Source organism: Bubalus bubalis, chromosome 2 (assembly GCF_019923935.1).
Source record: "Bubalus bubalis isolate 160015118507 breed Murrah chromosome 2, NDDB_SH_1, whole genome shotgun sequence".
Lineage (NCBI taxonomy): Eukaryota > Metazoa > Chordata > Mammalia > Artiodactyla > Bovidae > Bubalus > Bubalus bubalis.
Genome location: NC_059158.1, coordinates 109,969,986 through 109,995,230, shown reverse-complemented (window position 1 = coordinate 109,995,230; position 25,245 = coordinate 109,969,986). Strand labels below are relative to the sequence as shown.

At 39.9% G+C, this 25,245-nt stretch overlaps 1 pseudogene; it reads left to right on the top strand.

The window, feature by feature from the left end:
* The first annotated feature begins 650 nt into the window (after positions 1 to 650).
* LOC102414165 lies at positions 651 to 1,897 on the top strand (annotated as a pseudogene).
* The last annotated feature ends 23,348 nt before the right edge of the window (positions 1,898 to 25,245 follow it).

Sequence of the window (25,245 nt, the reverse complement as noted above, 5' to 3'; positions counted from 1 at the left end):
TTTTGAAAATCATATTGGTAAATATTAAATGATTTTTTATATATATATATGTATATTTCTGCACAGCAATTTTCTCAAAATTTGATGGCTTAAAACAACAACTACTTATTTTTACTTGTCTTTGTATTTCAGGAATTTGAACAGGGATCAGTTAATTCACTCCACTTGGCACTGATTGGGCTCCCCAATGCTGCTGATTCAGCTGGTAGCAGGGCAGGATTGGAAGATCTTAGAAGGCTTCACTCCTACATCTGGTTCATAGTGCTCCTTCATGTGGTTTTCTCTTTCTCCACATGATATCATAGCATTTATTTACCAATCTTGAGCTTACTTTTATTTACAGCATCATGGCTGCCTTTCCTAACAAAAATGGAAGACGTGGTGAGTCAAAATCAGTGGAGATCAAAGGGAGAGAACTAGCCTCCCCTCTTAAAGGGAGGGACAGCAACACCTGGAGAGGGATGCGAGGAATTGTTAATTTTCAGAAGATTACTATAATTGATATTCAGAGTTATGGAGGGTAGAAGGAAATAGGTGGTCTCATAAACTCTGTAGAAATTATCAAGAAAATAGAACATTAAAAAGATACTTGAAATTGTGTTAAAGAGAAATTTCCGGTTCCCGTGTCAGCTCGAGGCGCCGCCGCCGCAGCCGCCAGAGCCGCGATGCCTAAAGGAGGGAGAAAGGGAGGCCACAAAGGCCGGGCCCCAGTACACGAGCCCTGAGGAGATTGATGCGCAGCTCCAGGCTGAAAAGCAGAAGGCCCGGGAAGAAGAGGAACAAGGAGAAGAAGGTGGAGATGGGGCTGCAGGTGACCCAAAAAAAGAGAAGAAAGCCCTAGATTCAGATAAGAGCGAGGATGAAGAAGATGATTACCAGCAAAAGCGCAAAGGCCAAGGAAGGGCTCATCAACATTGAGAACCCCAACCGGGTGGCACAGACAACCAAAAAAGTCACACAGCTGGACCTGGACGGGCCCAAGGAACTGTCACGGAGAGAGAGAGAAGAAATTGAGAAGCAGAAAGCGAAAGAGCGTTACATGAAGATGCATTTAGCGGGGAAGACAGAGCAAGCCAAGGCCTACCTTGCCCCACTGGCGATCATCCGAAAACAGCGGGAAGAGGCTGCCAGGAAGAAAGAAGAGAGGAAGGCAAAAGATGATGCGACCTTGTCAGGAAAACGAATGCAGGCTCTCTCCCTGAACAAGTAGAACCTGTACGAAGAGAGACCAGGGAACTGGGCCGTGCTGCCAGGACCTCTGCTGCCTTTCACCCGCCCTGTGCCCTGGCACCGCTGCAGCAGCCCCTCGTGGCGAGGAGCACCCCATGGCCTGGGACCTCCTCTAATCTTGGCACGGAAATCGTTTGGGGGATGCTGGGTGGGGGGCTGGGGGAGGGGCAGCTGCTATCTTTGAGACAGAAAGATGCAGGACAGCATTTCATATGTAACCATTCAAATGTTTTGGCTGTTTTTAGAATTCAGAACCCTTGTTGGGGGGTACCTGGGAGGTAGGTTAAGAGGAGCTTCCGTTTGTCTGGGAGATTGCGAGGCAGGGGGCGGCTGGGGCTGCAGTAGGGGCTGACAAGTTTGTGATGGCCTGTCTGCCCACCCCCCGGTCTGTGTTCCCTGGGTGCTCACTCAGAGAGGCTGGCAGCTGTCAGCCCGTGCCCATGGGTCCCTGAGGGTCACGGCTTATCCCAGCCAGTTCCCTCTGATGGACGCTTCCCCTGCCCATCCCACCCCACTCCCTGCCCCCTACTCTGGCCAGGCCCTGGCCTGTTCCTAACCTTGCCCACAGATCACTTGGAGAAACCTGTTTACTGTGCAGCACCCAGGCACAACACGCTCCACAAATCCAACTTGTATATTTGGCAAATTAAACTTGACATTATCGTAATCCTGAAAAAAAAAAAAAAAAAAACAAAAAAAAAAGAAAAAAAATTGTGTTAAAAACTATTAAAATTAACAATATTCATATGATTTGATGTAAGATGTATTTTCTAGGAAACTACCTTACAGAAAATTGAGATTTATAAAATATATTAAAAATTATTCATTACATTAGTTTTTGGTAAAAGAGAAAAAGATCAAAATGCTTAGGTTTTGAATATAGGTTAAATAAGATATGGGATAACCACATAATTAAATACTATGAAACTTCTTAAAAATCTAGGGTTGCCACTAAAATGGAAAAGTGTCCCAATTGAAATCTACATTAATTAATTCTTACTTATTTTTTGGTTTATCAAAAAGCCAGCTAGTGAATTCAACTATGATTTAAAAAAAGCTATAAAATAAAGTTCTATCTCTGTTAGAATAGACTTATGATCAGAGATTTTAGGACCTAGTATTATAACTATGACATTATGAACCACAATGATGAATCCAGGAGACTTTTAAGTTAGGATCATTTTCAAATACAACTTTAAAAAGGTATAGCTCTTCACTCTGTATAATTGGCTCCAGTTTCATCCACCTCATTAGAACTGATTCAAATGTATTCTTTTTAATGGCTGAGTAATACTCCATTGTGTATATGTACCACAGCTTTCTTTTTGTGTGTGTGTGTGATTTATTATTTTTTATTTTTTTAATTTTATTTTATTTAACTTTACAATATTGTATTGGTTTTGCCATATATCAAAATGAATCTGCCACAGGTATACATGTGTTCCCCATCCTGAACCCTCCTCCCTCCCCCCTCCCCATACCATCCCTCTGGGTCGTCCCAGTGCACCAGCCCCAAGCATCCAGTATCGTGCATCGAACCTGGACTGGCTACTCGTTTCATATATGATATTATACATATTTAAATGCCATTATCCCAAATCATCCCACCCTCTCCCTCTCCCATAGAGTCCAAAAGACTGTTCTATACATTCATCTGCTGATGGGCATCTAGGTTGCTTCCGTGTCCTGGCTATTATAAACAGTGCGGCGATGAACATTTTGGTACATGTGTCTCTTTCAATTCTGGTTTCCTCAGTGTGTATGCCCAGCAGTGGGGTTGCTGGGTCATATGGCAGTTCTATTTCCAGTTTTTTAAGGAATCTCCACACTGTTCTCCATAGTGGCTGTACTAGTTTGCATTCCCACCAGCAGCGTAAGAGGGTTCCCTTTTCTCCACACCCTCTCCAGCATTTATTGTTTGTAGACTTTTGGATCGCAGCCATTCTGACTGGCATGAAATGGTACCTCATAGTGGTTTTGATTTGCATTTCTCTGATAATGGGTGATGTTGAGCATCTTTTCATGTGTTTGTTAGCCATCAGTATGTCTTCTTTGGAGAAATGTCTATTTAGTTCTTTGGCCCATTTTTTGATTGGGTCTTTTATTTTTCTGGAATTGAACTGCAGGAGTTGCTTGTATATTTTTGAGAGTAGTTGTTTGTCAGTTGCTTCATTTGCTATTATTTTCTCCCATTCTGAAGAAAGAAAAACACCAATACAGTATACTAACGCATATATATGGAATTTAGAAAGATGGTAATGATAACCCTGTATGGAAGACAGCAAAAGAGACACAGATGTATAGAACAGTCTTTTGGGTTCTGTGGGAGAGGGAAGGGGGGATGATTTGGGAGAGTGGCATTGAAACATGTATAATATCATATAAGAAATGAATCACCAGTCCAGGTTCGATGCAGGATACAGGAAGTTTGGGGCTGGTGCACTGGGATGACCCAGAGGGATGGTATGGGGAGGAAGGTGGGAGGGGGGTTCAGGATTGGGAACACGTGTATACCCGTGGCAGATTCATGTTGATATATGGCAAAACCAATACAATATTGTAAAGTAATTAGCCTCTAATTAAAATAAATACATTTAATTAAAAAAAAAAGGTATTGCTCTTTTCCACAGCCTGAAGCTTAATTTCTTTGGACACAAAATTAGTAAAATATCATGTCTACATCACTTAACTATGAAAAGCCTATTTCTAAAGTACAATTATTTTCACTGTAGGATTTATAATTACCGTTGGTCGATGTATATTTACCATGTACAATTTCTAACAAAAAAAGACTGAAAAAATTGTTTCCTGTTTTAGAAAATATAATTGTCTATTGTATTAAAAACTATGTATTGACTAATATAAATTTAGGAAATTTCGAGTAATACAACTATATATATATAAAATCTTCCTAATGAAAATTTCTAAATCAGAATTTATTTACCATATGATATATATTATTATGTAATCAGTATCTCTCAAGACTGTCATGGCATGTTAGCTATGGTTTCTAAAGAATGAATACTTCTGTCGGTAGTAAGCAGAATGTTACTTGTTCTCAGAATTGTGGGTGCTATGTCATGGCTCCCTGTTTTGGTCCTCATCCTTAGCCAGTCCAATTCTTATAGCTTTATGGCCCTGCATCCTGTTGTTGGTTCTTCCTCCCCTTGGGGATTTAGGTGATCCTCTCCCAGAAGAAAATACCCTTGCTTCAAATGTAGCTTTACCTCATGACACACTGGTCAACATCAATTGCAAAGAATTTTGGACCTTGCACAAAGTTCACTCTGAAACTTGCTTCTTATAATTCTTATCTTACTGTTTATTATGAATAATATTCAATAAATATCTAAAGCACATGATTCCCATATGTCTTCTTGTTTATTTTTAACTCATCCTATGGAATAGGTACTTGTTTTAGGTTGGGTGTTTTAGCAGCAGAGCCTGAGATAGGGACTCTTGATACAGTGATTTATTGAGGAGTATTCTCAAAGAAGATAAGTGAAAGAAGTAGGACACGGCAGGGCCAAAAACCTCAGCAAAACATGGTCTCCCATTGCTGATTTCACAGGAAATGCTGAAGCACAGAAAGCACCATGGAGTTGTTCCTAATTTGACATGAGAGGGCTGGTGTTTCAGGTTTCTAACTCAGTCACTGGCTGCCCATGGGGATGGATGGTAAACTGTTAATAACCCCAACTCATAGCAGTGGGGGAGAGGTGTGTGATTCAGTACACTGGATCAGGGCAGGGCTCCAAAGCATCCTCTATAATTCTACTGAAACAGAGCATGTCCTTGTCCCTCATGTCCTCAGCTTGCTTTCTGTCTGTGGAATAATTTTAGCCCAATTACAAGTTTAATCAGAGAAGTGAGAACATGCAGAAACAAAGGAAAACAATCAAAGGAGACCAAATAATAATAGTTTAGTCATTAAGCATAGTCAAGGACCTTTAGTTCCTTCTCAAGGGCTATGGATGATATTTTGAGCCATATCCTGTCATCTGTCTTGTAGACACTGAAACTCCCACCAGGTGGAGAAGTTAACTACATGATGACAAGACTGTAGCCATGACATAGCACCCACAATTCTGAGAACTAGCCTTAAGAAATGGAAACAAGCTGACACTGGAACTGAAGATTAACTGTAGTTAAAACAATCAGTCCATTCTGAAGGAGATCAGCCCTAGGATTTCTTTGGAAGGAATGATGTTAAAGCTGAAACTCCAGTACTTTGGCCACCTCATGCGAAGTGTTGACCAATTGGAAAAGACTCTGATTCTGGGAGGGATTGGGGGCAGGAGGAGAAGGGGACAACAGAGGATGAGATGGCTGGATGGCATCACTGACTTGATGGACGTGAGTCTGAGTGAACTCTGGGAGTTGGTGATGGACAGGGAGGCCTGGCATGCTGCGATTCATGGGGTCGCAAAGAGTCGGACACAACTGAGTGACTGATCTGAACTGAACTGAACTGAACTGAAAACAATCAAAATGATGCTGGTCAAACCAACTTCAAGATGACTGTCAGAGCTGACTGTGATGTTTTTGCATGTAGTTTCCTCTGTCTATAAAAGCTCTTGCCCCCTGATTGTCAGGGGGTTGGGGGACAGTCAGTCTTTAGACAGATACTTGCCCCTCTACCAGTTGCCAGCATCCAAAATAAAGCAAACTTTCCACCAACATGGACTCTTTAATGGATTTTTAGTAGCAAGTGGCCAGACTCCATTTTCCTTTACATTATTCAGTTCAGTTCAGGTCAGTGGCTCAGTCATGTCCGGCTCTTTGCCACCCAATGGACTGCAGCATGCCAGGCCTCCCTGTCCATCGCCAACTCCCGGAGTTTACTCAAGCTCATCTCCACTGAGTCAGTGATGCCATTCAACCATCTCATCCTCTATCATCTCCTTCTCCTCTTGCCTTCAATCTTTCCCAGCATCAGGGTCTTTTCAAACGAGTCAGCTCTTCACATCAGGTGGCCAAAGTATTAGAGTTTCAGCTTCAACATCCGTCCTTTCAATGAATATTCAGGACTAATTTCCTTTAGGATGGACTGGTTGGATCTCCTTGCAGTCCAAGGGACTCTCAAGAGTCTTCTCCAATACCACAGTTCAAAAGCATCAATTCTTCAGCACTCAGCTTTCTTCACAGTCCAACTCTCACATCCATACATGACTACTGGAAAAACTGTAGCCTTGACTAGATGGACCTTTGTTGGCAAAGTAATGTCTCTGCTTTTTAACATGCTATCTAGGTTGGTCATAACTTGTCTTCCAAGGAGTAAGTGTCTTTTAATTTCATGGCTGCAGTCACCATCTGCAGTGATTTTGGAGCCCCCAAAAATAGTCTGCCACTGTTTTCACTGTTTCCCCATCTATTTGCCACAAAGTGATTGGACTGGATGCCATGATCTTTGTTTTCTGAATGTTGAGATTTAAGCCAACTTTTCTACTCTCCTCTTTCACTTTCATCAAGAGACTCTTTAGTTCTTCTTCACTTTAAACTATTAACCAACCAGAATAATATATTTAGTAAGTAATGAAGAATCACATTAATATTCTCCTTCACCCTAAATTTAATTTTGTTGGTTTTTAGATGTGGGGTTTCTTCTGATCTGATAATTTGGCAAGCTTCAAACCTGTCACTCTCTAAATGCTAGGATTCAAATGAGAAGTCTGTTTTGTGGAGGCTCACATATAGAGTAAGGCTGAAGGATGAACAGATATCTTTTATTCCTCCATTTATATCTCTATACTGAATAGGTCAGACTTTGATGCCAGGAGTGACTTCATAGAAAACCAGAGTGGTCCTTGGCTTCTGGGAGAGACCTTGGATCATTGCCCTCTTGTCCATGACTCCCTTGTCATGGTGGCTTGTGTTAGGACTGGGATGGCCAGAAGTTTGGAGAGGCTCTGAGATGATGGTAGGCAGGAAGAAAGTTCTAAAGATCTCAAGAAAAATCTGAGTCATTCTTGTCATTTTTTCTAGGTGGTATGGATTGAAATAATACTCACTCAACCCTGAAGAACTGACTACACAAGAAAGTTCTGAAACATTCTTTCTCTTTGCTGCAACTGGATTAGAAGTAAGATCTTCAACATCTCAGCTGAAGCTCCAGAACTCCAGGGATTCTTAGATTTTGAAGAGTGGAAGTTGTTACTGGGCAGGGAAGCATAGAATGCGGCAGGTAGTGTCCATGGTTGCTAGAGACACTGCTTTTCCACTGATATCACACATTGAATATTCGAGAATGTCAGGCTGTTGCTATTTTAACATCATTGCCTGATTCTGTTGTGGTGCAGCTTGCTGCATCCTGGTGACCAGATAGCAACATCAATCTATTTTACCTCATTTCATTTGACATGTCATTGAAGAATAATGTGAGCTAATTTTAAACAGTCTGGCAGCCTGCCTTTGCATGGAATGTGTCCATGCTGAGAATATCTTCAGTGTGTTGAAAATTTTACTGTTTATGAGCATGCAGCTAATTTTGATTAAAGATGATACATGGTTTAATTTCATCTCTATATATGTGACTAGAAGGGACCCAACCTTTCTTATGGAAATACTGGGACTTTTCTTCTGGAAGGGGGGTACCTTACAGAAACTAGAGAAATACTGGGGAAACTCTCAGACTTCTATTTTGTCTTGAGGCAGTTCAGAGTGACCGTTTCATGTGGCAGGAATCTGTCTAAGATGAGTGACTCAGGTGAAGGAGTTGTAATTTATTTTTTAACCTCAATCCCTTAGTGTCATTTGGCAGTTTTCTGTTGGTAAATCTCTCTTCAGCTCTGTCTGAGTCATTTCACAACAGCAGATCTGAGGGAATTTGTCAGGACTGAGTTGTCAGGGCTAATCATCACGGTGAGATTTGGTAATACTCTCATCTGTGGTAGCCTCAAGGTAAAAGTGCAGTTGACTCACAAAATCGCCAAGCCTAATGAATCTGTACTGACGGTGCTGTGACATGACAGACTGAGTTAAGAACTACTTTTCCCGTCTCCATTCTACCTGCACACACTCCCCCCAGACCTATTTGTCCATGTGTTATTTAGAGGAAATCTGTATCTCCTTAGTCATTATCTTACTAGGGATGTTTAGGGTGGCAAGAAACAGAAAAGAAATATATTTTAGTCTCTAAATCTAGGACTTGTCCCCAGACCGCTTTCCTTTCACAGACAATATATTCCTTCAACCACATTTAACTCTGGTTTAATTTCTTTAAAAAAAGAGATGAATACCTTCCCCCACCTTCTCACCTCCTCTTAGCTCCTTATCTCATTATAGCTATAGTTCCACTTTTACAACTTTATTGAACCTGTATAAACAATAATTTTTATAAATGCTGAAATTAATGTACACTAGTAAATTCTTCAATGATTTCATCTCTTGCATTATTTAACAATGTTGTTTATTCCAATTGGTTAGAGAAAGCAAACTAATCTAACAAAAAACCTTTTCTGGGACTTCCCTGGTGGTTCAGTGGTTAGGACTTTGCCTTCCAGTGCAAGGGGTGTGGGTTGGATCCCTGGTCAGGGAGCTAAGATCCAACATGCCTCAGGGGCAAAAAACTAAAATAAAAAACATAAGCAATACTGTAACAAATTCAATCAAGACTTTTAAAATGGTCCACACCAAAAAAAAAAAAAAAAAAAAAGCCCCTTTCTGATTGTAATTTAGGATCTATCATTTGCAATTGAGTTTCTAACTCCCTTCTCCTGGCTGTGGCTTCTTGGTATCATTTGAGGCATTTCTTTCTGACACTACATCTTAAATGTTGATGTTTCTCAGAGTTCCGCAATTCTTATTTCCTCTCTTCTTTCACTCTATCAAACTCCCCGGGTAATCTACCAATAGCTATGGCTTCAAGTTTCACTGATATGAACATTTTGCCAAGCCATAAATATTTACTTACAACAATTATATGCTTTTTCACAACACTTAGATGTTTCAGAGTGGAATTGACCAGTGAATGCCACTCAATATGGGACTCATTCTTATCAACAAAACTTATGCATTTGCAGTCCTCAATACATCCTTCTTACCAATCTGATTTAAGAAGTACTAATTCATTTTTTTGTATTTGCCTTCTTAATAATCATGGTTGCCATTCAGCTGAAGTTTCCAATGTCTGCCATAAAGTCTCCAGCACCAAGCACAGCACTGGGCTCATATTAAATTCTCAGTGAATGGGTGTTGAATGAAACTGAAAAGATGCATAATAGAATATAAGAAAATATGAAACCAAGTTAAATTATAGCAATAATGGCAGCTTGATGTGCTGGAGTGAACTGGTCAGAGAGACAAGCACACTGGTAGTAAGCAGCCGTGTAAGCTTGGAGAATTTTCTTATTCGGAGTCTCATTTTCTTCATCCATAATAGGGAGAGGATTGGACAGCATGATCCTTATTATCTCTTCCAACACTAAATAGTGATGTCTTATCCCATAGAGGAGAGACACCTAATTTCAGACTATCCTTGGGAAGGGAGAAGCATAATGTTACAAATCTTGTATATGATATATGCCCATATAATAGGGACTCCTTGGTGGTCCAGGTCAAAATCTGCCTTCCAATGCAGGGGACACTGGAAGATGTCCCCTAAGATCCCACATGCCCTGGGACAACTAAGCCTTCAGGTGACAACTAGAGAAGGCTGTGCACCACAAGGAAGATCCAGTGCAGCCCTCCCTCCCAAAATAAAAATGAAAACGAATTTTAAAAGATATATGGCCACATATTTTCTTCTTTAATACCTCAGCTGAAAGGGTACCCACAGAGATGAACTTGTCAGAAACTGATATGGCCCTCCTGATAAGATATTTTCATTATTTCACTTTCTAACTGGCTGGTCCCCAAAGAGCCTGGGTGTTTGTTTTGCATGCACAACACAGATACAGAGGTACACACAGGAAGCTCTATCTGTCTGCCTTCCCAGGGAGTAGTTGAGTAAAAAGTAAATGATGTGTCTAAACAGCAAACTAATTCTTTCTAAATATAGGAACTTAATTACTTCTCTCATCATTATACATGGGGGAGGAAGAGTATCTCTAGGCATTGAAATCCAAGCTAAGTTTTTGAATTAGACAAGTATTTCCTACTTTAGCCAACTTTAAACATAGCCACAACTTTTATTTTTCTATAAAAATGCTTGAAATCTAGATAAAGAGACTGCGTTTGCATATATTATTATGTGACAATGGGGAGTTTTTAAGCACTACCTTAAATAAGCTTCTCTGGTGGCTCAGATAGTAAAGCATCTGCCTGCAATGTGGGAGACCCAGGTTTGATCCCTGGGTTGGGAAGATCTCCAGGAGAAGGAAACGGCAAACCGCTCCAGTACTCTTGCCTGGAAAATCCCACGGAGCCTGGTAGGCTACAGTCCATGGGGTCGCAAAGAGTCAGACACGACTGAGCTAATTCACTTTCACTTTCACCTTAAATAAGCAGCAAGATGAAACAGATGGAATATATATGTCAATAAGCTTAGGAGAACAAACATTCTGCAGGTGCTGCCTTTTTTTTTTTTTAAGAATTAAATTGTGTGTTCAGTCTTGTATATATCCCTGATAATCTTGTTCACCTCTAGCTTTGACTGTCAGTAACATAACCTCTCATCAGCACAGGCCTTAGCTCTGAACAGAAACACAGGAAGAAAGAAGCAAGTTCAGATTTCACTGTGATCCATGTGCTAACAAAGCAAAACCTAAATCATCTAGCCTTCTTTTCCTACCTCCACCTCTCTGAAATGTTTCCACTTGGAATCAACCATTAAAGCCAGACCAAAATAGCCATTGCATCAGCTTGTGTAATGTTATTAATATTTGCAATAAAAATGTTCTTTTCACAAATTTCTCATTTTGCTTCTCAAGATAAGGGATAAATGTTACATAATAATGTAAAACTTAAAATTCCATTGCCTTTTAACTACAAATATATGTGTTTATAAGAAAAACAAATACATATAAAAGACAAAATTTCACCTGTTTTATCTGTCCAAATCCCAGAAAGAAACAGATTGACATATATATGAAAGCATTTATTTAATAGAAAAGAGTTTAACAATGGAATTATTTATAGGAATATGGACAGGGTTAAAGGAACCCCAAAGCAGCCCTTAAACATACAGAGCCTGAGGTCCCTGGGAAAGGATTACAATTCCTCTGCTTTCAAAGGTACAGAGAGGGAATAGTATTACTGAAACTGGACTAGAATTATAACCTTTGGAGAGTGGCCATTGAATAGGAAATGAATTAATTTACAGAACTGAAAACTACAGCCAGGATGGGAGGAGGCAGGAGACTACATCACTCAACCTTTCTTTTCTCCACTGTTCATCTGCAAGATTTCCTCTTGTTGGCTGAACCAAAAGTAGGCAAGAGAGCCTGAGAGATGGAGTCCATAGGTAACAACATCCGAAGACCAGTCAGGCCAGGGAAGTGAGGAGAACAGACGTTGGAGAGAATTACCAACATATCAGTGATCCTATGACCTAGAATTGACCACTGTTAAGATGCTGGCATAAATCTTTCCAAGCCTACCTCTGATAATAGTTATAGCAGTTTTATTTCCCACTTCTGAGAACTCCAGTTGCTTTTCACAACTGTCCTCCTTGGAGTATTACCCTCTATATGTTGGGTAGGCTTTATTGAATTACATCTTATAGATCAGGGGAAAGACATGGTCCTAAAATCCAGGTAATCTTTATTCAATTTTTTTTGCCTTCTCAAAATTGATTTAACAAAATTGTGACTATATTGGAGAAGGCAATGGCAACCCACTCCAGTACTCTTGCCTGGAAAATCCCATGGACGGAGGAGCCTGGTAGGCTGCAGTCCGTGGGGTCGCTAGGAGTCGGACTCGACTGAGCGACTTCACTTTTACTTTTCACTTTCATGCATTGGAGAAGGAAATGGCAACCCACTCCAGTGTTCTTGCCTGGAGAATCCCAGGGACGGGGGAGCCTGGTGGGCTTCTGTCTATGGGGTCGCACAGAGTTGGACACGACTGAAATGACTTAGCAGTAGCAGCAGCAGCAGTACTATCTAATCCAGTTCTATATATTTTATTTAGATTAGCTAATTGACTGGCAAGATGAAAAAGACAAATTTCATAGTTTATATTTTTTAAAAGAAGGGAATACAGGTCTGCTTTTTATCTCCAACCATGATACTCATGGGGATAGTTGCATTCTACTTATTTTTAATGGTCAGATGCTACCACATAATCTCGAGGATTTGGGGAGTGAACTCCCACATTGCTCTCAGCACACCCAGTCCTTCAGCATTATCTCTGGTCTGCAGAGGGCAGCTTCACTCGGTTTATTAACAATGGTGGTGACTATCTGGGCAGCACATCCATTAGCAGTTTGGTAAGTATAGTGTCCTGTGGGCCTCTCACTGTAGTCAGCTAGTTAGGGCTTCCCTGGTGGCTCAGTCGGTAAAGAATCTGCCTGCAGTGCAAGGAAACCTTTGATCCCTGGGTGGAGAAGATACCCTGGAGAAGGAAATAGCAGCCCACTCCAGTATTCTTGCTTGGAGAATCCCATGGAAAGAGGAGCCTGGTGGGCTACAGTGCATGGGGTCAGGAAAGAGTCAGACATGACTTAATGACTAAACCACCATGAGTGTTCTGGTTTCCAACAGTACATCCACTCTAGAATGCTCATTCCTCTGAGACATTTGATCCTTTCCTCCACTCTTGCCCACAATAGTCTGTCATCTCTACTTCTCTTAGTATTTGCCATCTTTTTATCCAACCTTCTAAAAACCATCAGGATGTATGAACAGCATCTCCCAGGGGAGAGTTTATAGGTTATAGCTCCAGGATTAAAAATCTTGTCTTAGAAGTGAATGCTCCCATATTGATATTCTCTCTCATTTTGCTTTACATTCTTCCTCCCTTTGACCCAGCATTCTCAGCATCCACCCCCACAAACACTCTCCACGTCTTTGCCCCTTCATGTAGCCCAGGTTCTACAGTTCCTTCAACAGACTGTCTCATGCTTCTTCCTTAGCAAGACCTGGACTCCTGAGCAGGGCAGAATTCTGTTGTGATTTGACCTGTTTAGTGATCTGATATGTAAGAAGGTGGACAACGGTAGGTCTAAAGGGAGAATGTGTTATCTAACAAAATGGTTTACATCATATTTAAGCAAAGAGAGAACATTAGAGCATTCAAATGAGAGAGGAATAGGCTAGTGGTGACCTAAAGTATTCAGAAATATCTGGGAATTCAAGGTTTCCAACTTCTCCAACCCAGATGTAACCATTTCAAGTTTCCAGGATTTAGTCCTTCACAGTCAGGCCCCTGAATCAGCATAACAGATCTGCTAAGATTGATAGCTCATTCACTAGTGCTTTTATGCAAATTTAACAAAACCCAGTGCCCTATCTAACCAGATTTCTTCCTCTGGGAATATACTGCCTGGCAAATAGCTAAGTTTCTTTGTATGAATTAGAAAGGATTCCCTGTATTCTAGATTGATATAGCTTCATGCTAGGGAGTGTACTTGGCAAGTAGGGTATAGTCTAAATTTCAGTCCCCACTTGCTCCCTCAGTTTAATGCTGTTGTGCGTGCAAAACATACACAACTGTATCTAGGGATCCTAGGTCTTATAATGGTTATTGAAGACAGTCATTCAAATGGTTTGTTTAGAGAGATCCTGAATAATTGTAACCCATCCTGTCACATGGCCCATATTTTTCAAGACTGAATGAATATTAAATTTATTGCCTCACATTAACATTTATTGTTGCTATCCATAAATCATTTTTAATAACCTTCTAACCTGTTGCCACTTTGCTTCCTTCCCTACCCTAATGCACTGATTATTCTCTTTATTGTAACTTGACCATTTCTTTTTTTTTAATTAACTTTTATTGAAGTATAGTTGCTTTACAATGTTGTATTGGTTTCTACTGTACAGTAAAATGAATCAGCCATACATATAAATACATCCCCTCATAGGCAGGACATGGAAGCAACCTAAATGTCCAAAAATAGATGAATGGATAAAGAAAATGTGGTTCAGTTCAGTTCAGTTCAGTCGCTCAGTCATGTCTGACTCTTTGCAACCCCATGAATCCAGCATGCCAGGCCTCCCTGTCCATCTCCAACTCCAGAGTTCACCCAGACTCACGTCCATCGAGTCAGTGATGCCATCCAGCTGTCTCATCCTCTGTTGTCCCCTTCTCCTCCTGCCCCCAATCCCTCCCAGCATCAGAGTCTTTTCCAATGAGTCATCCCTTCGCATGAGGTGGCCAAAGTACTGGAGTTTCAGCTTTAGCATCATTCCTTCCAAAGAAATCCTAGGGCTGATCTCCTTCAGAATGGACTGGTTGGATCTCCTTGCAGTCCAAGGGACTCTCAGGAGTCTTCTCCAACACCACAGTTCAAAAGCATCAATTCTTTGGCACTCAGCCTTCTTCATAGTCCAGCTCTCACATCCGTACATGACCACAGGAAAAACCATAGCCTTGACTAGATGAACCTTTGTTGGCAAAGTAATGTCTCTGTTTTTGAATATGCTATCTAGGTTGGTCATAACTTTCCTTCCAAGGAGTAAGCGTCTTTGATTTTCATGGCTGCAATCACCATCTGCAGTGATTTTGGAGCCCCAAAAAATAAAGTCTGACACTGTTTCCACTGTTGCCCCATCTAAGATCGGATGCCATGACCTTAGTTTTCTGAATGCTGAGCTTTAAGCCAACTTGTTCACTCTCCACTTTCAGTTCCATCAAGAGGATTTTTAGTTCCTCTTCACTTTCTGCCATAAAAGTGGTGTCATCTGCATATCTGAGGTTATTGATATTTCTCCCCGGCAATCTTGATTCCAGCTTGTGTTTCTTCCAGTTCAGTGTTTCTCATGATGTACTCTGCATATAAGTTAAATAAACAAGGTGACAATATACAGCCTTGACGTACTCCTTTTCCTATTTGTAACCAGTCTGTTGTTCCATGGCCAGTTCTAACTGTTGCTTTCTGACCTGCATGCAGATTTCTCAAGAGGCAGATCAGGTGGTCTGGTATTCCCATCTCTTTCAGAATTTTCCACAGTTTATTGTGATCCACACAGTCAAGGCTTTGGCATAGTCAATAAAGCAGAAATAGATGGTTTTTCTGGAACTCTCTTGCTTTTTCCATGATCCAGCGGATGTTGGCAATTTGATCTCTGGTTCCTCTGCCTTTTCTAAAACCAGCTCGAACATCAGAAATTTCATGGTTCACGTATTGCTGAAGCCTGGCTTGGAGAATTCTGAGCATTATTTTACTAGCATGTGAGATGAGTGCAATTATGTGGTAGTTTGAGCATTCTTTGGCATTGCCTTTCTTTGGGATTGGAATGAAAACGGACCTTTTCCAGTCCTGTGCCCACTGCTGAGTTTTCCAAATTTGCTGGCATATTGAGTGCAGCACTTTCACAGCAACATCTTTCAGGCTTTGAAATAGCTCAACTGGAATTCCATCACCTCCACTAGATTTGTTCATAGTGATGCTTTCTAAAGCCCACTGGACTTCACATTCCAGGATGTCTGGCTCTAGGTCAGTGATCATACCATCATGATTATCTTGGTCGTGAAGATCTTTTTGTACAGTTCTGTGTATTCTTTCCACCTCTTCTTAATATCTTCTGCTTCTGTTAGGTCCATACCATTTCTGTCCTTTATCAAAAGAAAATGTAGTACATATATACAATGGAATATTACTCAGCCTATTACCATTTTAATTCTAATTACATTGTCATTTGAGTTGGCTGAATAAATAATGCTTACAGAAGGCACATGTTGACTATGAAAGAAGAAAGCTTTGGTGCAGGAAATAATACTTAGAAATATAGAGGAAGAAAGGACACAACAGAGGGCAACCTTGGAATATTTTGGTGCAATGAATGAGTCCAAAAATGAGACTTAGAAGCTGGCCTAAGGTGCAGAGTCTAGAAAGTAATATTGATGCTTTAGTTTCTGAAATAAAATCTCTCACTTGTTTGAGGTGATATTGCTTAATCAATCATGTTTAAATATGTGGCGGAAAACCTTAACTGGTTTACATAAAAGTGAGTCTCAGGGACACCTCAAAAATGGAAGAGGAAGAGAGAAGCATTTCCTTTATAATTCAGCATTATGTCAATTTCCCCTAAACATTTCCAATCAAATTATAGTACTTACTTAATAACTGTGATCTCACTTACCACTGATTTGAGGTATGTTTTTCTGAGCACATTTTCTGTCAAAAAATTTTCACCGTAACAAACACATATTTTACACCTTGGTAATCATGATAAGATATAGACAATCTGGTTTGGGGTTTATAGGGCCTATTTTTAAACTCTAAAATGTATGCATACTTTTAATTTATGCTGTAGTGAAATAACAGTAAATGAAGCTCTGTAAGTATATACTCTGCCAAGTAGGAGGGGGTGTGAAACAAATCAGTCTATCATGTCTAAGAGACATGGTTCATGTTAGCAAATGAATCTTAACTCTCATTCATAGTATCCTTAGACTCAAGACTGAAATATCTCTTCATGACATCCTTCAACTTGTTACTATTTCTGACAAGGAAACACTTTGTAATAGTCAAGAAAGATTCACATACTTCTCAGACTTGGTTTGAAAAGGATGGATTATTTGAATTCTTGGATCTTTCAAATACTACTGAAATCACCCTTTGTCTTCACTCACTAATGCACCAACACTGAAATCAAATACCTAGAAGCTTGATTCAAGAAACCTTTACCAAATGCTTCATTTAGTTTCAGTCAGGTTGATTATCAGACTAGATGCTGAAAGTGCTGTGCAGAAAAGGCTCTATGCTTTTCATGATGAAAGGTTAGAGGGACATAAGAGGCACTGGTGCAAGCAGGGTAGGGGTAGCAGAACAGTTCATAGGCAAAGTTCAGGGTTTGTATTGACCAAAGGTAGATGGGTGGGGCATGAGAGAGAAAGCAAGGCTTAGGTAATGGTCTAGAAATCAAGAGATAAGATTCTGGATGACTAGAGAGGACCAGGCCTCTGTTAGTAACAGCAGAAAAGAGAGCCTGAGAACTGGGAAGTCGGCCAGGGAGTCCAAAGTGTGTTAAACATCCATTTAATGTACATTTTTTTGACTACACTAAGTCCCCCACAGGTGAACCTTCAAGTTGCAAATTTTCAAAGATACAAACGTGCATTCGTGTGTCCAATCATATCAGTTAGTTCACATGTCTGGTACACATTGTCACTTGTGCATCTTCTGCAAGTGTTCTACAAGCTTTTGTGTACTTTATACTTCTATTGCTGTGCAACATGAGGCACTTACTGATGAAGACCTGGGGGTATTGGAGTCCCAGAGAAAGAATGAAGAGAGACAAGAGGTAGAAGTAACAGAATAACCAAAGGGATTTATGCTTCAGGAAACTGTAAGGGGATTTTCTTTGTTTGAGGACACAAAGGACCCAAACATATGGTTGCAGCAGCTGTCCAGAATGCAATCCAGTGCTACCATTACAGGTGCTATCTATGACAAGTAACAATTCAGTGCTATCTATGACAAGTAACAAAGACCTACTTCCTAGACATCACTGGATCATTTTTTCAAGAGGGTAGATAGAACTGAATCCAGCAAGGAGCCAGAACCTGTGCCATCAAGGGCAAGTGTGAGTGATGTTTCAGCTTTCCCTCCATCTCCTATTGCTGATGACCCTTCAACTCTACCATCTCCCACCTCCTTTCCCTCCTCTAGTCAGTAACCTTTATTGCCTGTTCACTTGATGCTAGATGCCAGCCCGCGTAGGCCAGCTGTCATCCTGTACTACTGTACTTTTCAAGGTACTGTACTATAAGATTAAAAATGTTATCTTTATTTCTGTGTGTTTGTTTTAATGTGTTATTTGTGTGAAAATTATTATAAACCTATTACTGAATCATACGATATAGCTGACTGTGTTAGTATCTAGGCTAACTTTGTTGGGCTTACAAACAAACACAAGTAGAACAGAACTCCTTTGTATGTACGGAACTTACTTTAAGGAGGAAAGCACAGGCTACTTCAAGTCCTAGACTCATGTTTGTCATTATCTTTAACAGAAAGTATAATTTAGATATCTGCATTAGAAGCCGAGATCAATGTTTCTTTTTAAGGTTTTTGAAATCCAATACATCAAAAAGAATAATAAGTGATTAGAATGAATTACTTTATATAACTGGAAATAATTAAGGATAATGGCCTTTTCTTGTCCTTCATGTGACTTTCTTGATTTATCGTTACTTAAAAAGTAAGAACACTATTTCCCAAGAGTAGAATCGGTTATAATTCTTATTCTATTACCTTTGATTTAAGCAATCACTGGGTCTCATATTGCTCTTGTGCCTTTTTCATGCATCTGTCCTAGCTCCTTAAGTAGCTAGTATTTTTTAAGCCCATATGTAATTGTCTTTAATTTTTAAAATCTTGTATTGTTCATAAATGAAGAACTTTATATTTACCTTTTTACTGTTTTTTACTGAAGTCTTCACCTTAGTTCATAAATAATTCCTTTATATATATTGGGGAAAATGTACTTTGTTTTATTTTTCTACCTGGAGAGTTGATCAGTAGGAATCTGCCTACAATACAGGAGACCTGGGTTTGATCCCTGTGTTGGAAAGATCCTCTGGCGAAGGATAAGGCTACCCACTCCAGTATTATGCCTGGAGAATTCCATGGACTGTATAGTCAATGGAGTTGCAAGGAGTCAGACACAACTGAATGACTTTCATTTCACTTTTTCACGAGTTCATTCACTCAAAATTGATATTATGGACAGCTTATTTGTGACAGATTCTGTCCACAAACTTTCAAGAGTGGAGACAGTATGAGCAGAAAATAGATAACTATACAGCAAATAAAGAACAGGATGTTGTAAGTGCTATGAAGGAAATAAAAAAGGAGGTATGATACAGAGCAAGGAGGAGAGAAACTCAGGGAAGAAAGGAAAATGGGAACCTGGAAAATGCACAAAAGTAACAGAAAAAAAATATTAAACAAGTAAAAAAGAAAGTGAAATGGCAGGTTAGTAGTTCATCTTGTGACCATGTGGCTGAGAATAGACAGGGAAAATTGTCATGAAATAGGCAGATAACCCAGAGCGTTGGTCTTCCTTACAATGAGACTTGATGTGACTGATGATGGAAGCAAGGTCCGATGCTGTAAAGAGCAATATTGCATAGGAACCTGGAATGTCAGGTCCATGAATCAAGGCAAATTGGAAGTGGTCAAACAAGAGATGGCAAGAGTGAACGTCAACATTCTAGGGATCAGCAAACTAAAATGGACTGGAATGGGTGAATTTAACTCAGATAACCATTATATCTACTACTGTGGTCAGGAATCCTTTAGAAGAAATGAAGTAGCCATCATGGTCAACAAAAGAGTCCGAAATGCAGTACTTGGATGCAATCTCAAAAAAGATAGAATGATCTCTTTTTGTTTCCAAGACATACCATTCAGTATCACAGTAATCCAAGCCTATGCCCCAACCAGTAACGCTGAAGAAGCTGAAGTTGAATGGTTCTATGAAGACCTATAAGACCTTTTAAAACTAACATCCATAAAAGATGTCCTTTTCATTATAGGGGACTGGAATGCAAAAGTAGGAAGTCAAGAAACACCTAGAGTAACAGTCAAATTTGGCCTTGGAGTACGGAGTGAAGCAGGGTAAAGGTTAATAGAGTTTTGCCAAGAGAACGCACTGGTCATAGCAAACACCCACTTCCAACAACACAAGAGAAGCCTCTACACATGTACATCACCAGATGGTCAACACCGAAATCAGATTGATTATATTCTTTGCAGCCAAAGATGGAGAAGCTCTATAGAGTCAGCAAAAACAAGACAGGGAGATGACTGTGGCTCAGATCATGAACTCCTTATTGCCAAATTCAGACTTAAATAGAAGAAAGTAGGGAAAACCACTAGACCATTCAGGTATGACCTAAATCAAATCCCTTAAGATTAAACAGTGGAAGCAAGAAATAGATTTAAGGGACTATCTGATAGACTGAATGTCTGATGAACTATGGATGAAGGTTTGTGACATTGTACAGGAGACAGGGATCAAGACCACCTCCATGGGAAATAAATGCAAAAAAGCAGAATGGCTGTCTGAAGAGGCCTTACAAATAGCTGTGAAAAGAAGAGAAGTGAAAAGCAAAGGAGTAAATAAAAGATATAAGCATCTGAATGCTGAGTTCCAAAGAATAGCAAGGAGAGATAAGAAAGCCTTCCTCATCGATCAATGCAAAGAAATAGAGGAAAACAACAGAATGGGAAAGACTAGAGATCCCTTCAAGAAAATTAGAGATAACAAGGGAACATTTCATGCAAAGATGGGCTCGATAAAGGACAGAAATGGTATGGACCTAACAGAAGCAGAAGATATTAAGAAAAGGTGGCAGGGATACACAGAAGAATTGTATAAAAAAGAGCTCCCCAGCCCACATAATCATGATGGTGTGATCACCCACCTAGAGCCAGACATCCTGGAATGTGAAGTCAGGTGGGCCTTAAGAAGCATCACTATGAACAAAGCTAGTGGAGGTGATGCAATTCCAACGGAGCTATTTCAAAGCCTGAAAGATGATGCTGTGAAAGTGCTGCACTCAATATGCCACCAAATTTGGAAAACTCAGCAGTGGCCACAGGACTGGAAAAGTCAGTTTTTATTCCAATCCCAAAGAAAAGCAATGCCAAAGAATGCTCAAACTACTGCACAATTGCACTCATCTCACACGCTAGTAAAGTAATGCTCAAAATTCTCCAAGCCAGGCTTCAACAATACATGAACCATTAACTTCCAGATGTTCAAGCTGATTTTAGAAAAGGCAGAGGAACCAGAGATCAATTGCCAACATCCGCTGGATCATGGAAAAAGCAAGAGAGTTCCAGAAAAACATCTATTTCTGCTTTCTTGACTATGCCAAAGCCTTTGACTGTGTGGATCACAATAAACTGTGGAAAATTCTGAAAGAGATGGGAATACCAGACCACCTGACCTGCCTCTTGAGAAATTTGTATGCAGGTCAGGAAGCAATAGTTAGAACTGGACATAGAACAACAGACTGGTTCCAAATAAGAAAAGGAGTATGTCATGGCTGATATTGTCACCCTGCTTATTTATCTTATATGCAGAGTACATCATGAGAAACGCTGGGCTGGAAGAAGCGAAAGCAGGAATCAATGTTGCCAGGAGAAATATCAATAATCTCAGATATGTAGATGACAACCCCCTTATGGCAGAAAGAGAAGAGGAACTAAAAAGCCTCTTGATGAAAGTGAAAGTGGAGAGTGAACAAGTTGGCTTAAAGTTCAACATTCAGAAAACGAAGATCATGGCATCTGGTCCCATCACTTCATGGGAAATAGATGGGGCAACAGTGGAAACAGTGTCAGACTTATTTTTGGAGGCTCCAAAATCACTGCAGATGGTGATTGCAGCCATGAAATTAAAGATGCTTACTTCTTGGAAGGAAAGTTATGACCAACCTAGATATCATATTGAAAAGCAGAGGTATTTTGCCAACGAAGGTCCATCTAGTCAAGGCTATGGCTTTTCTATTGGTCGTGTATGGATGTTAGAGTTGGACTGTGAAGAAAGCTGAGCACCAAAGAATTGATGCTTTTGAACTGTGGTGTTGGAGAAGACTCTTGAGAGTCCCTTGGACTGCAAGGAGATCCAACCAGTCCATTCTAAAGGAGATCAGTCCTGGGTGTTCATTGGAAGAACTGATGCTGAAGCTGAAACTCCAATACTTTGGCCACCTCATGTGAAGGGTTGACTCATCAGAAAAGACTCTGATGATGGAAGAGATTGGGGGCAGGAGGAGAATGGGCCAACAGAAGCTGAGATGGCTGGATGGTATCACCGACTTGATGAACATGAGTTTGCGTGATCTCCAGGAGTTGGCGATGGACTGGCATCCTGTGATTCATGGGGTCACAAATAGTTGGACACGACTGAGCGACTGAACTGAACTGAAGAATTAATTCATGCTCATTGTCTTCAAGTTTTAATATGTTGTTCTCATTTGCAAGGAATTCTAATAGATAATTGATAGCTTTCTGAAGATTGAGACGTAAGCCCAGACCAAGGATGAGATTCGCCGCTATGATCCTTGAACTTGCCCAGTATAACCAATACCCAGTTGTTGAATTTGCAAACATTGAGATGTACTTCTATGATCTTCAATCATATTCTGGTTTATTTATTATCTTCTTAGTATAGGGAATAAAATAGAAGAAAACCCCACAAATTGAGGCTATTTACATAGGTGAGCATTTATTCTTATTCAATATGAATATCTTATTCTTTTTAATTTTATTTAATATATTATTATTTTAATAGCTTTCAACATTATTTCAAAGATTAGGTGACATTTGATATCTTTAACCTGAAAATAACTCTTTGATAGTTGGAACTGTTTACTTGACAAGTAATTAACAACTATTGATTCCCAGAATTTTTCTAGTTGTAAAGGGGAAAAAATATTCATGGAAAACATGCATACATTTAATACTGATGTTGGAGAATAGTTTATATTCCATTGGTTCTCAGAAAGTAAACAATGTGTAATGAAATCAAATAGTTTTCCTGGTTTATCTATTAAACTACAGACGGCAATAAGAAGTCCTTCCTTTATTGCTACTTCATTTTGTTTGTTTTTCCTCAACAAACAATTGCCTGATGAGCTTTAGATATAGGTGAAAGAAATGATGGTTTCTTTTGAATGACAAACACTAGAATTCAAGGCAAGTGCTCAACATTATATGAGATGCCCACAGTATGTGAACCTCACGCTCACATACAGGCAAGGCTTCCCTGAATTTTCTCACTTTGTCAGGACCAAGGACGAAAATTCCACTTAATCCTTAGAGCTACATATAAACAATTCCATTATTTGGTGATGACAGCCAAAATAGAAGAAAGAAATATGTCTAAACTTGAATAAAATCATATTTTGACAAATTTAAAAACACATGAATATAGAAAAATTTTTCTTGAAAATTGACACTTTGCGTCTTATTAATTATATTGTTTGCTGTGTGCGTGTGTGTGTGAGCCCATGCAGTACCAAGCACTGCTCTAAGTATTTTAGTTGCAGTTCTTATGCAAATGTAGTATTCTCCAGGGGATCTCCCCAACCCAGGGATCAAACCCAGGCCTCCAGCATTGCAGGCGGATTCTTTACCAACTGAGCCACCAGGGAAGCCCATTACTGGTACCACCTACTACACTGCCAATTATAAGACTCAGAAACTAAAGCACAGATAGTGAGTTATTTACTCCAAATTTGCTGAGTTGTTAGTGGTGAAGTTGGGATTCAAGTTCACTATTCGGATCCAAGAATCTTTATTCTTAACCTCATACATCTATACTCAAGTCGTTGTTGTTCAGTTGCTCAGTGGTGTCTGACCCTTTTGTGACCCCATAGACTGTAGCCCACCAGGCTCCTCTGTCCATGAGGTTTCCCAGGCAAGAATACTGGAAGGTGTTGCCATTTCCTTCTTCAGGGTGTCTTCCCAACCTAGGAATCAAACTTGCATCTGCTGCTTGGCAGATGGATTCTTTACTTCAAGTAAATATACCCTGAATACTTAATTTTGCCCATTACTTCATTTTTAATATGAAAGACATTATTTTGTGCTTTCTAAGTTGCTTCAGTTGTGCCCCAGTTTGAGACCCTATGGACTGTAGCCCACCAGGCTCCTCTGTCCATGGGATTCTCTAGGCAAGGATACTGGAGTGTATTGCCATGCCCTCCTCCAGGGAATCTTCCCAACCCAGGGATCAAACCTGTGTCTTTTACATATCCTGCATTGGCAGGTGGGTTCTTTACCACTAGCACCACCTGGTAAGCCCCTGAAAGACATGACTAAACTACATTTAATTTCAACTCATATTTTTGAGCCTTTATGTTTATTTTTTTTAGTGAAATCATTATTTAGTTATATATTGGCATGCAGAATATTTCCTTTTTCATGGACATTCATCCTTTAAGATAAAATCCTATAACTTTCTGACATGTTGAAAAAGTTTCCTGGGGTACTTGGATTGTTCTTTTAAAATGTGACCATTGTTACTTTCTTTTGAGATAGTAGTGAAGTTATTTCAAACTCCACAATATGGAATGAGTTCAGTTTGGGGAAATGAGATGGGTGAATTATCAGTAATGAGATGGACTCAGTCCCTCACCTCTAGGCAGCTGGTCTGGACAGAGCCTGAGCTGAGAGTTCTTTCTGTCTGGTGGTTTCCTGTCAGCTCAGGTGAAATGAGCTGGTGTCACATCATTTCCTGCAGTCAGGTCTCCACATCGTAATTGGCACCAGACTTTGTAATCTTGGCAGTGAGTTCTTGGAAGGCAAATGGAATTATGCCTCATTACTGTGAAGGAGCCACCAAATGAGATTTTAGGTATCCTCTGTTCTGTTCTTGTTATCACAATCCTATGTTCAAATAATTCACTGGCCTATGTTCAAATATAGTTATTAAGCTAGTGGGAAACCCAGAGATAAATAATCATCCAAATTATTTTAATGTCTTTAAAAGATAACAGCTTACCCTTCTCTCTTCTCTTTTCTTCTTCCTCCCCTTCCTCCCTTATTTCCCTGTCTTTCTTCTTTTCCCTCCCACCACACACATGGAGACACACACACAAATGTCATGAAATAATATGTAAAATCAATTCAGTTCAGTTCAGCTCTTTGTGTGTCCGACTCTGCAACCCCATGGACCGCAGCACACCAGGTTTCCCTGTCCGTCATCATCTCCCGGAGCAGCATGCTCCAACTCATGTCCATCAAGTTGGTGATGCCATCCTAACATCTCATCCTCTGTCGTCCCCTTCTCCTCCTGCCTTCGATCTTCAATATGAAAAATAAATAACTCTAAATAATTCATATTAGAAAATCTAATTCTACAGTAGACAAGATCTTGGCATAATATGTTATATTATAAAGAAGGAGATAAGAAAAAGAGTTTAATATATATAAACTTTTACCAG